The sequence below is a fragment of the Perognathus longimembris genome, unplaced genomic scaffold (assembly GCF_023159225.1).
Source record: "Perognathus longimembris pacificus isolate PPM17 unplaced genomic scaffold, ASM2315922v1 HiC_scaffold_144, whole genome shotgun sequence".
NCBI lineage: Eukaryota > Metazoa > Chordata > Mammalia > Rodentia > Heteromyidae > Perognathus > Perognathus longimembris.
The window spans coordinates 121,251-133,971 of record NW_025956441.1 but is presented as its reverse complement, the minus strand read 5'-3'; the positions used below and the strand labels follow the sequence as shown (position 1 = coordinate 133,971).

Genomic DNA, 12,721 nt, shown 5'->3' with positions numbered 1-12,721 from the left:
CAATGCCTCACTCTGATGAGCCCATAGAGGAGCCTTGGCCTGATACCCCGGTGTCAGGAGCCAAACTTGCAGCTAAATTCATTCTGACCTCTGGCGCTGTTGTTATTACCAGGATATGCTAGGTGCAATGACATTTGTTCGATAGCATTTGTTCACAGCCACTATCTGGAATTGCTTTTCTATGTTCTTTGCTATGTCGGCTTTGCTATGTCCGCTGGAGTATATTCCTATGTTAATCAACCTCATCCTGTATTTACTGTAATCAGATGTTGTGAACTTCAAAGCCTGTTTTGTTTTGTTCTTGAATGTTAGCAACCCTATGCTATTCCCTGATTCCTAAACTGCATATAAACTGGAAGTTGGGAATAAACTTGGCTGCAGTCTTGAGTTACAATCTCGAGATGCAGACCTCCTGAACCCCATCTTTTGCCTCTTGTCTTCCTTTTTCTCTTATCTATATTTTTCTTTAATCCTCACACCCTCAATCAAGATTCCCTCTTCACTGCCGGCTGGCTCGGCAGACCCCGGGTTCTGAGCCATGCACCTCGGCCCCGGGGACCCATGGTGGATGAGCGAGGTGGGGGGCGGCCTTCGCCGCCTCGTCAACCCTCCTCCACTGGAGGCTCCCCACCATTTTGCACGGACCCTGGGAGAGTATTGACCTCTTGGGGTCTACCCGACCTCATCCCCCCTCAAGGCCTGTTTCTCTCCAGGCCTCCCCAACACCGGGGACAGTAAAGGCCCCTTTAAGACTCTCACTCTTCCTGCTTCTGAGGCCTGGGAAGCATGTCTAAGGAATGTCTTGGATGGAGGGGAGACAGCCCCCTGGCTGCCCAGGAGCAGAAGGGCTTATTTGCTTAACATCTGCTTTAAAAGAAATAAAAGTTTTCTGTCCTTGTTATTAATGTTTGCTAAGTTTGGAGATTCAGTTAAATTCTGATTATTGTTGGCTAAATCCTAAGTTTTCGGAGGAAAATAGAATGAGTTTTAGCAAGCGCCTCCCACCCATGCTCCAGGTAATGGGCGTGCCAAATTCCTGGAGGCTAGGCAGGAGTGTGGAGACTCCAGCTCCTGGTAACCCTGTCTCCCACCTTTTGCTTAAATTTTTGTTTGCTGAGAAAGATTTTGTTTTCTAACTGACCATGTGGTTATAAAATATGGGCAAAATAATATCATTTTGCCACTGGAATTCCAGGACACTTACATGGCCAATTCCAAAAACAAAAGGAGGGGGGGTTTTCTAAGCACACTCCAAAGCTTGTGCACAACAGTCTGCATTGTCTGTTGGCAAAACATGTTAAATCTAGCATCATGGTTTAAAAAATTACTTGCCTTTTTAGATACTATTTTAACTATAACCTACTATTTTAACTACTACCATATTAAATTACAGCCTGTGGGTGGGGTCACAGTACACAGCCTGGAGGCAATCCTCACTTTTATCTCCAGACTCCAAGCTGAAAGAAAAAAAAAACAGGTTTTAAACCCAAACTGATCATGTTTGGGTATAAGAAAATGTGTCCAAAAAAAATTCCAAAAGTTCAAGTATGCAGCATGTGGTATAAGTATAATGATATAAAAATCAATGTATTTGTTATGCCATTTTGAAGTCAGGCTCCACTTTACCACGCGAACCTGAGATAAGCAGGCCCTGTGAGCAAACCCAGGACAAGCTTATTAGGGCCAGCGGTCAAGAACTCTAACTGCCCCCAAAATGCCTCGAGCCCCAAGCCAATCAGATTTATACCTGTGTCCTAATCTTGCTTGCTTGAACACCTGTACCTTTGTCTTGCTTGAACACCTGATTGCTGTCTTTGTTGTTTTTTTTTGTCTTGCTTGAACACCTGATGGCTGTAACTTAGTTTTTTGCCGTTATAAGCCCTGTGCAATCACAGCTTGGGGCTTCCTCCTAACCTCCGCTGTTGTCGGTGGGTAGGATGAGGCCCGAGTTGCAGCTCGCCTGAATAAAGCCTTGCTTTTGCATTTCGGAACGTCTGAGTCTCTGTGGCCTTCTTGGTGGTGTTCTGGCGACTTGGCATAACAATCTGATTCTGACAATTCCTTGGTATAGACTAAGATTTTTACTTCTCCGTTTTTTTCTTCTGTGCTCTCATAAACTCTATAGGATCAAGAGACCAGAGTCATTTTGGAACACAGTAAACAACCTGGAGGCAATCCTTGACTTATCACCAGACTCCAAGCCGAAAGAAAAAAAAAAAAAACAGGAAAAACCCAAACTGATCATGTTTGGGTGTAAGCAAAGGTGTCTAAGAAAAACTCCAAAAGGTTCAAATATGCAGCATGTGGTATAAGTATAATGATATAAAATCAGTGTGTTATTTTTTATGTCTATCTATGCTAAAAGTCAAGTACATTTGATCCTGACAGTTCTTTGGTATAGACTAAGATTTTACTTCTCCATTTTTCTCTCCTGTGCTCTCATAAACTCTATAGGATCAAGGGACCAGAGTCATTTCGGAACAAGTATGCAAATGTGGCTACTGACCTAGATTTTCCTGACCCAGCATTAATATTTTGCTTTATAGGATCCAGGTCGACATGTATGTGAGCTGCGTGGACTGTGGCGTTATGTGGCTACAGGAAGCTGCCTCCACAGTCTGCTCCCAAACTAATATCTTTAACCAGTCTGTAGAAATTTGCAGGCAACCCAGCAGGAGGTGTTCAACCCATCATCTCTCCTGCCTGCCTCCATCACACATGACTAACTAGCTGATTCGGGATAGAAGAAGCTGAACATTGTCCTGACCCTTTGACCTCTGGATTGTTATTCATTTATGCTCTCTAACATCTGCTGGTAAGGTTAAATAATACGATATTATTTGATTTGATGGCACCTATACCTTGGTGGAGCTAGAAAACTGTTAGGTGAGATTAACTGGTTAAGGCCTTGGTTTCACCTGCCTACAGAGGATCTGTTTATGCTTTTTGACTCTTTAAAGGATAAAGCCCCCACTGATGTTATTAGAATAACTCCATCACATCAAGTAATATTTCAAAAAATTCAGATGGCCTTAAACATGGCACAATTGGCTCATTATAGGCCCAAATGCCCCCTTTGTCTATGGATCCTTCCCAGCTCAGAGCTTTCTTCCCCCGCCACCCTTAATCAGGAGGGCGAGCCTCTCCAATGGGTGCATGCATCAGTAGGAGGGGCTCCCAGGGTTTATTCCCAGCTATAACAGCTAGCTAACCTGGTAATTAAGGGCAGGGATACTTCCCTGAGACATTATGGGCAGGATCCTGATGTGCTAGTTATTCGCTACCGGCTGTCAGATTTTGAGTGGGTTAAAAGAAACCATAACTGGGTGTCTAGTGCCTTAGAGGGTTTCATGGAGAAGTTGGGCTGCCATTATGGCACTTCAAGATGGGTAACTTCATTTTCAAGGTTACAGTGGACTTCCCCCCCATACGTTTCTCTACCAAAACTCTTATTAAAGCTGTAAATGTTTTTACTGACAGAGGAAAAGCGAGATCTGCCACGGTGATATACTCCATCTTCTTCCCTGCCAGTTACAGGTTCTGCACAGTTTAAGGAGCTCTACTCAGTTACCCTGACCACTAACACATGTCCAGCAGCCGATGAACCTGTTTTCTGACAGTTTGTATGTAGTTAATTTGTTACCAACCCTAGTGGTCCTCATACATTAAACTAGATAAAAATATAATTACCCCCCTAATGATCTAAGTCTGGTCTTTACTAAAGGAACGAGCTGAGCCAGTCTTTTTACAGCAACTTAGAGGACAACAGCAGCTGCCTTGAAATTTGGCATGAGGGAACCAAATGACTGATCAGTTGGCTACCAATGGGATATGATAGCCATAGCCACTGCACAGCCTCAAAATTTTCAAATGGCTCAAGGACTCCATGAGCTTATGCATTTAAATTGGAGAGGGTTACATCAAAGATTCCCCCTGGGTCCTATAAAGGACTTTAAAATGATCATAAGGACATGCAAATCATCTATGCCATTTCTGGAGATCCTGCCTCTGCAATCTCCTGGAGTTAACCCCAGAGGCCTTAAGCCTAATGTTATCTGACAAACTGATGTAACCCACTATGCTCCCTTTGGAAAATTAAAATATATATTTATGTCCATAGACACCCACTCACATGCTTGTTGGGCAACTGCCCATTCAGGTGAAAGGGCCCTGGCATGCTGAAAGCCATTTCCTACAATGTTTTGCCATCCTGGGACTACCCCTACAGGTAAAGACAGACAATGGGCCTTGCTTTATAAGCTAACCATTGCAAACATTTTTTTAAATATGGAACATTAAACACACCACTGGAATACTGTACAATCCAAGGGGTCAAGCCATAATCGAGAGGCATAGTAAGAACCTAAAGGACCAATTATTGAAACAAAAAGGGGAAGCAGCCCCCATGACCAGTTAAGGACAGCCATGCTTACATTAAATATTTTAAATTTCTCCAAAGACCAACCTCTGATGGCTTTTCAGAAGCATAGGTCAAATCAGACACTTATTTAAAGGTGGAAGTCCGATGGAAGGACCCGCTTACTGGATCATGGCGAGGTCTGACCCATTTATTAGCATGGGAAGGGGCTTTGGATACCTTTTCCTGATTGGGGAAACGAGCCTAATTTGGATACCTGCTATAGACCTAAAATACTGTTCACCAGAATAACTACCCAAGAGCACTCACTCTTGAGGTATGCTTCCTTGTTTGTTCTCTCTAGGAATGAAAAAGACTGTGGTGGATTTCTTCCAGCTCCTTCCTGGAAATACAGGAAACCTGCTTGTGTGTATCAGCAATTGTAGGTAACAATGGAGGCAGCTAGCCTCCCTTCCTTTCAGTTACCCGGCCCTACTGCCTTGTTGAACGCTACCTTGATGCCTTTTATGGTGCAATGTTTCACTGTGGTGATACCGCCTATAGCTTTGCCAAAGAACTGGAATGGAGTTTGCACTGTTTCCATTTTGCCTTTCCCCGGTTGCTGAGCTTAGGGGTTCCCGTGTGGGGGGGAGGGGATAGGCATTGAGGGTTTTGGCACCTTGCTTCATGTTTATGATAAACTGTTTACTAATGACATGCATTAAGTTGCTAGCACCTTGGCTGCCTTGGACCTCCATAATCGCCAGGGCCTGGACCTGCTTCTACCTCACCACCAGAGAAGGGGGACTTTGCCTGCTTCTACCTCACTGCCAGAGATGGGGACTCTACCTGTGTTATCCTGAGTGACACTGAAATGGACTGAACTCAATTTTCCCTAGATTGAGCTAAATGGGTGGCTCCCTCACCTTCTCCCCCTTGTGGGAGAGATCCCTGATGATCCTTGTGTTAACATTTGCCTCTGTGTTTTCACTTGACCTTTGTGTGGTTAATTGGCTTCCCCTATTTCTTAAGCAATGAGCCAAAGCTGTTCAGTTAATGGTGGTCTGACAGCAATATGCTGCTTTTAGACAATTGGGAACCCCATGAGGCTGGCCATGGACCCTACCAGAATGTGCAGCCTACCAGGGTGTACAGCATGAGGCAAAAATAACAGGGCCTCCTCTTGAGTGTCAATTCCTCCCCCACCCCCTGAGTTCTTCCACTGGGCTGGCAAGCTCTGCAGGTAGGTTTGCCTGAAGAGCTACAGTGGTAGTCAATGACAGGTAAGATCTCCAGAGGGGGGCAACCTAAAACAGGCACACTCTCAAGTAGGGCAGCCACCTGCTAATAAAAACCAAAGGGAAAGATGTGGGGCAGGCCCACCCAGATGCCTTGCATTCTTAAGAGGCAATTAACTAGCTGGCCCCACCTCTCTTCGGCCCTGGGGCCACGTGTGGCTATTATGGAAGAACCTGGAAAGGCGGTGCTAGCTGGCCCCACCTCCCAGCCTTGGGACCATGTGTGACAAAGATAGCGCCTGGTGATGAACCTGGAGGTGGTCCTGTGGGCTGTGACGTAGAATTAGGCCACCTCTTAGGATTGGTCCCTCAACCCTCCACCCTTGATGGACAGCTCAGGCCGCCCTTCACAGTCCCCAGATAGGTGCAAGTAACCTCTCTGACCTATTTTAAGAGCAGAGCTCTTTCAATAAAGCAAGAAGTGCACAGACATTCTCCTGGACTCTGTCTGATTGTCCTCCGGTGAGGGGGTGGCTGGCTGTGGGCGGTCCGTTGACCCTTCTCCTTTCTTGGCCTGCCATCAGGGTGAGCTTTCCTGTCTCTCCCACAGGCTGAGAGAGTGCTGGGGGCTGAGAACCCGACAATATGACTAAAAACATTACAATGGTATGATTTCCAAAACATGCTCAGTGATTGAACTTGACATAATCCTCACATTTGTCCAATGGAAAGTTTTAATTATGACTATTTTTAAAAAAGACGTTTAAAATGCAATGGCATTTTGTGTTTGTTGATATGGAAGTGGTAAGATGAAATCTCTAGCATGAACTCTGTGATGATCAATTGATTTTCTTACATAAGGGCAGGAAATAATTTCCACAGAAACATGATGGGTATAATAGTAATAATAATAAAGAATTAATGCATTTCCAAACTAAATGCTTTAGGTCAAGGCTCAAGGTATAGGTGATGGCAATTATAGGTAATGTTTTTAATTATAGGTGATGTACTTCATAAGTTTTGTTGCCTACATTTCCATCCCTATATCTGAATAACACATGCAGTCTCTTCTACAAAACAGACAGATTAGATGTTACTTAAGTTTTCCGGAACTCAGGAATACTTAACTTGGAAATCAGGAGGCCGCCTCCCCTCATATGTTAGGCATTAAACAGCTAGACCCCACAGTTATAATTGGGACTTGGAGGGCGTGGGGTGTGGGACGTGGAGTGTGAGTGCCTTCGAGTAGGTCAGCCAGGAACAGGAAGGTGTGGAGTCCCCGTGGGTAGAGGGGATGGGCAGAAGGAGAAGAAGGTGGGCAGAGGGCCAGTGAGGCGGGTGGCAGCTCCCTCTGGACCAGCGGGCCACGCGATGATGTGAGAGATCCTGTTACTTAATAGCAGCTCCAAGAACGGGAATGTAGGGGCTCTGTATGGAACGTTATCCAATTTTATTTCTGTGGCTAGCAGTAAACCTGGCACAAAAGCCACCAGTGTGTTCAACAGGAAAGGAGGAAAGGAGGACATTGCTTTGATCAGGGATGATAATGTCTTGTTTGTGTGTGAGAGCCATTTATGGATCCTCAGACAGATTCTAAATCACTGAAGGACTGTTTGGGTCTAACACAGATTGGCTAACCTTAAATGTCAGAGGGAGGTACTTTAAACTGACAGTAAGTATGCTGGCCCACATGTTTAAGGACAGATGTAGCTGTCTGGGGGAATAAGCAGGATCACAGAGGAGCTTTCTTAATTGATCCAAATCCTCAGTACTTTGAACCCATTTTGAACTACTTGCATCATGGACAGCTCATTGTAAATGATGGCATTAACTTATTAGGTGTTTCAGAAGGAGTCACGATTTTTGGCATTGACTCATTGATCGGGCACCTCGAAGTGGCAATAAAGAACTCAAAACCACTAGAGTACCATTCACCAATTATCTCGAAAGGAATTTGTTTGATTGCTAGTAGCCATGCTGAACAAATCAGAATTGTGTTGCCAGGGGTTAAATTTCAGTGATGCCGATCTTCCTCCTTTGGTTCTCCAATACATTAATATCAAAATGTCCATTTAAACCGCTGACACCTTGCTCATGCAAATCTGTGCTGTGCAAATCTTGAAGGAGCTGATCTTTCAGGATCAGTGCTTGGTTGCACAAATGTCCAGGGGAGTCAAGATGCTCCATTTCAGTGTAGAAGGGGCGTCCTTGAAGCTATGAAATTTTGAAGATCCCTCTGTTCATAAAGCTTACTTGGAAGGTGCTAATCTGAAAGGTGTGGATATAGAAAGAAGTCAGAGGACAGGAATAACCACAGAGTTGGCACCTTGAAAAACGCAAAGTTGCAGAACTGCAACCTAAGAGCAGCTGTTAACACTCGCAGGAACTGATTTAGAAGTGTGATCTGTCTGGATGTGACCTTCAGGAAGCCAACCTATGAGTTTCCAACCTGAAGGGGCCATCTTTGAAGAGATGTTGACACGCTGCTCCATAGCTCCATAGGTCACACATTGGCAGATGACGGATTTGGGCTGAAGGAAGAGGGCAGAGATGAATGATAGTTCCTTAATCATTTTTTCTTCACTCAGATGTCTAGAAGAAATAACACTAAGGGAATTTTTAAAAACATTTAGAGGATTATGCTTTTTTCCAGTGGTACATAAGGGGTAAAAAGTGGATTTTCCCTCACATTTTTATTTAAAAACCCATTCATTTAACAGATGTTGAGATGTAATCTAGATTATACTGCTGTCTTTTGAATGGAGTGGGGAGTTCCTGGTTTTGTGTTCAGGAATATGAGCTCTTATTTTGCTTTTAAATAGGTATGATATGGAAATACCATCTTGGTTCAAGATAACATTGAGAATTGTAATTTATGGCAGAATATATACAACTATATTTATTGAATACCAAGATACAGCATGGATATTTAAATTGTTAAACTTTATGAGAGCATTGAAAAGGTTTGCAGGTTGATAAATAGCTTAGTGATGCCTCCTTTCTTTAAATACCTGCAACCCCAACGAATATGGTCAACTCAGACTGCCTGAAGCTCTTGTTTGTAGGTTCATTTTTCTGATGATTGCCTTTTAGAAAAAGTAGCTACATGGACTAGCCGGGCTCCCAGGCGCAGCTCTCCAGATACTCCGGGAGCTCCGGCCCCGCACGTCGCGCGCCTCCGCCGCTCGGCCCGCAAACTTCAAGCCGCAGCTCCATTTCCAGCCAACGATTTTTTTTTTTTTAAATCCCTGAACGGAATCCCCACCCCGGGGAGGGAGTCCGCGGAGGTGTAAAGATCCCGCCGATCGAGAAGATTGCTCCGGGGAGCAGCCTCTCCACCGCTCCAACTCCGCGTCGGGAAGCGCAGAAAACCAACAAGTGAAAAAAAAGACAAACACAAACCCACACCGAGGTGCCGCGTTCCCGGGGCGCTGCGCGGGCGGCGAGAGCCGGCGGCGGAGGAGAAAGCGAGCGCCCCTCACACGCCCGAAGCCGGAGCCCCGAGCCCCGGAGCCGCGGTTGCTGCGGCGGCTACGGCTCCCCGTTTTCCCCGAGGCGGACGGCGCCGAGCGCAGGACTGAATCTTCCCTTCGCCCTCTTCGCCCGCAGCGGCGGCGAGCAGCTGGTCCCCGGGAATATGCAGCGTGCGTGGATCCTCCTCACCTTGGGCTTGGTGGCCTTGGTGTCGGCCGAGTCGAGAGCAGAGCTGACATCGGATAAAGACATGTACCTTGACAACAGCTTTATTTCTTTAGTTTATTTTTGTTTTGTTTTGATTTTTGTCCATTGGTTGGAAGACAAAAGCTGTTTTCATTTGTCAGCATGTCTCTGATTGACCTTACTAAGTCTGACTTTGTTAATTTATCTCTGGTCCTTTATTCTCTGCCTTCTTTTCTTAGCCCTTTCAGAAACAAAACCCAAGCCCTTTTGTAGTTGTCATGGTGTAATTTGTCTTCTTCGGATGATTCAGATAATGGTAATTTAGTGTATATGTGATTTTTCAAATATGTAAACTTTAACCTCTGCTTTATGTAAATTTTTAAGTGTCAGAACTATCCATTTTACACCTGCTTTTATGTTTCATTACCTGTAGCTTCGGGCAGATTTGAAACCACAAATTAATGTGTAAAATCGGATTATGACTACAAGACTATTTTAGTCCTGTCTATCTGATCAGATCTCCTTTTGGGAAGACCTGATGTGTGAATTACTGATAAGCTTTAGCAAACCCAAAGATGCAAACAGTATTTGAGCAGTTGCTGCAGATTCCTTTGGCCACTGTATTTGTTAATTTCTTGCAATTTGAAGATATGGGAGGAGTTGAAAGAATCAGTTTTTGTTCTTAAAAATACATTTAAGTTGTAAACATCTTTTTAAGCCTTTGAAGTGCCTATGATTCTATGTAACTCGTCGCAGACCGGTGTTCATGAGTATATATAACAGTTTAAAAACAAAACTTGGTATTTTATAAGCACAGACAATTCTAATGGTAACTTTTGTAGATTTACGAATAGACAAATTGTAATTTGGGAACATAAAAACTACTGAATAAATCATATGGCCTAATATTGAAAAAAAAAAAGAAAGAAAAAGTAGCTACATGAAAAGGATATCTAGTTCTTTCTCACTGAGGTGGAGGAGAGACCTTCCCATGGTTGGCCCTCTGAATCCAGATGAAGGCGATGTTCCTGTAGCTCTGGTGTCCCCAGAATGAGTGTGGTGCAGGGCCATTATTGACAAGGTTTACCACTGACACTGATGAACATGGGCATGGAAAGGTACTTCACAACCAAAAACCAAAGTGGCATCCTCAGTCCTCATTTACTGCCAATGCCATTTTATAGGGCCAGCTTCATCATTGACCTGACAGTGGGAAGGTCAGTGAAACCCCACAGTGGAGAATGAGGAACTGCAAGCTCATGTCTGATAGTAGCAACCAAAAACATGAATATAAAGAAGTATTTGGCTGGTCTAAGATGTAATTGCAATTGGTCAATTCCTTGATTCTTTTTTTGTTTTTGTTTTTGTTTTTCAAATTTTTATTATCAAACTGTTTCATACATAAGGCATTGGATACATTTCTTGTAATGTTTGTTACCTTGTCCCTCATACCCCACTCCCTCCTCCCTCTTTCCCTTTCCCCCTGAGGTGTTCAGTTCACTTACACCAAACAGTTTTGCAAGTATTGCTTTTGTAGTTGTCTTTTTTTTACCCTGTGTCTCTCAATTTTGGTATTCCCTTTGAAATTCCGACTTCTAATACCAGTATACATGGTTTCCAATATACTCAGATGAGATTACAGAGATAGTGTAGGTACAACCACAGGAAGGTGATACAAGAACATCATCAATAATAGAAGCTACAGATACAGATGGACGTTGAGAATTTTCGCGTCAAAGTTCATCAGGGAAATCGGTCTATAGTCCTCTTTCTGTGATGAGTCCCTGCCTGGTTTTGGAATGAGGCTTATACTGGCTTCATAGAATGAGTCTGGTAGTGAATGTTCTCTTTCAATTTCATTGAAGAGTTTGAGAAATATTGGCGTGAGTTCTGTTTTGAAGGCTTTGTAGAATTCTGTAGTGAATCCGTCTGGACCTAGGCTTTTCTTGGATGGGAGATCATTTATTGCTGTTTCTATTTCAATACTGGATATGGGTCTGTTTAGAAGGTTTAAATCGTCATGGTTAAGTTTGGGGATATGAATTTTTTCTAGGAAATCATCCATTTTTTCCAAGTTCTCGAATTTGTTGGCATAAAGGTTTGCAAAATAGTCTCTTATGCAGATCAACCAATATAATGTCTGAGGTATTTATCCAAACCTGTAAAAGACAATTTATTGTGCATTATTACAAGTACTAAAGAGAAAGGTTAGAGATATATCTCTCTTCAAACTACATAAACTATTTGCCCATTCTGGGAAAAGTACTTTCAAAACAATTATAGGACAAAGGTTATGAGTCTGGTGCCACAGAAAGGGCAATAGGATCACAAGTTCAACTCCATACTGGGCCACAATGCAATTTCCAAACTATCCAGTGCTACAGAGAGACATCTTTCCAAAATACCTAACTACTTTAACAAAGAAGTAATAGACTAGAAGGAGAGCATAGCTCATTGAGTACACATAACCTACCTATCATGCACAATACCTGGGTTCAATTCTCACCACCAAAAAGAAAAGACATTAAAGCAAAAAATTTAAAAGAACACTCTATCATAATATACCTGCTGTGATAACAGTCATATGTGAAGCCTCATTGATACATGATATCTTTATTCCACATCCTTGCCAGCCTAAAATCCTAGAAAAGTCCTAGAAATGTCCTTACAGTTGCCTATTGGCAGGGACTCATGACTGTAATGATAGCTACTTAAAAGGACTGCAATTGAAAGACAACCTGGGTATGGAAGACCATAAAACTGTTATCTCCAATTTACCAGCACAACACTCTATGCAGATCAGGTAACTGTAGTGGCAGAGTACTACCTTTCAGCAAAGCCCTGAGTTTCAAGTCCCAGAACGGGCCCTAAAAATAAAACTGAAGTAAACAAACTAATAAATTAAGAACTAAGTCACGTGTACTTTGGGAAGAGATTAAGTTTGGAGAATCCTCATGAATCAGATTTATGCCCTTACCCCAAAAAAGGTCATGAAAACACTTTGGTCACTCTCAATATGCCATCACTCAACTATTATTCAGAAAGCAAGTCTTCACCTGTGTCACCACTGATAATAGTCTCCTACACTACAATAAATACTGCCCATTCTGTTATAGTATAGCAATCTAAATAAAGTAAAACAGTTCAGATATACGATTATTTCTAAGTATTGACATACATGTGTGAATCAGATGTTGTTTCCTAAACAGAACTGAAGAAACTTATGATGCAATTTATAAACCTATCCAATGTTTTAATCTATTTTCTAGTATATTTTCTAGTGATACCCTGCCTGTACATATTGAGGGAAGAAACAAGAGGCTTATACAATGCTGGTTTTAATATTGCAAACACAATCAAAACAAATTGCTTTAAAATGATAATATCAGAGGACACATGCTTTTCTCAGAAGATACTCCTTTTACTGAATTTTAGTTATCTATTAATTCTGAAAATCAACTGGACT

At 42.9% G+C, this 12,721-nt stretch overlaps 1 pseudogene; it reads left to right on the top strand.

The window, feature by feature from the left end:
• The first annotated feature begins 538 nt into the window (after positions 1-538).
• LOC125344528 lies at positions 539-8,097 on the top strand (annotated as a pseudogene).
• The last annotated feature ends 4,624 nt before the right edge of the window (positions 8,098-12,721 follow it).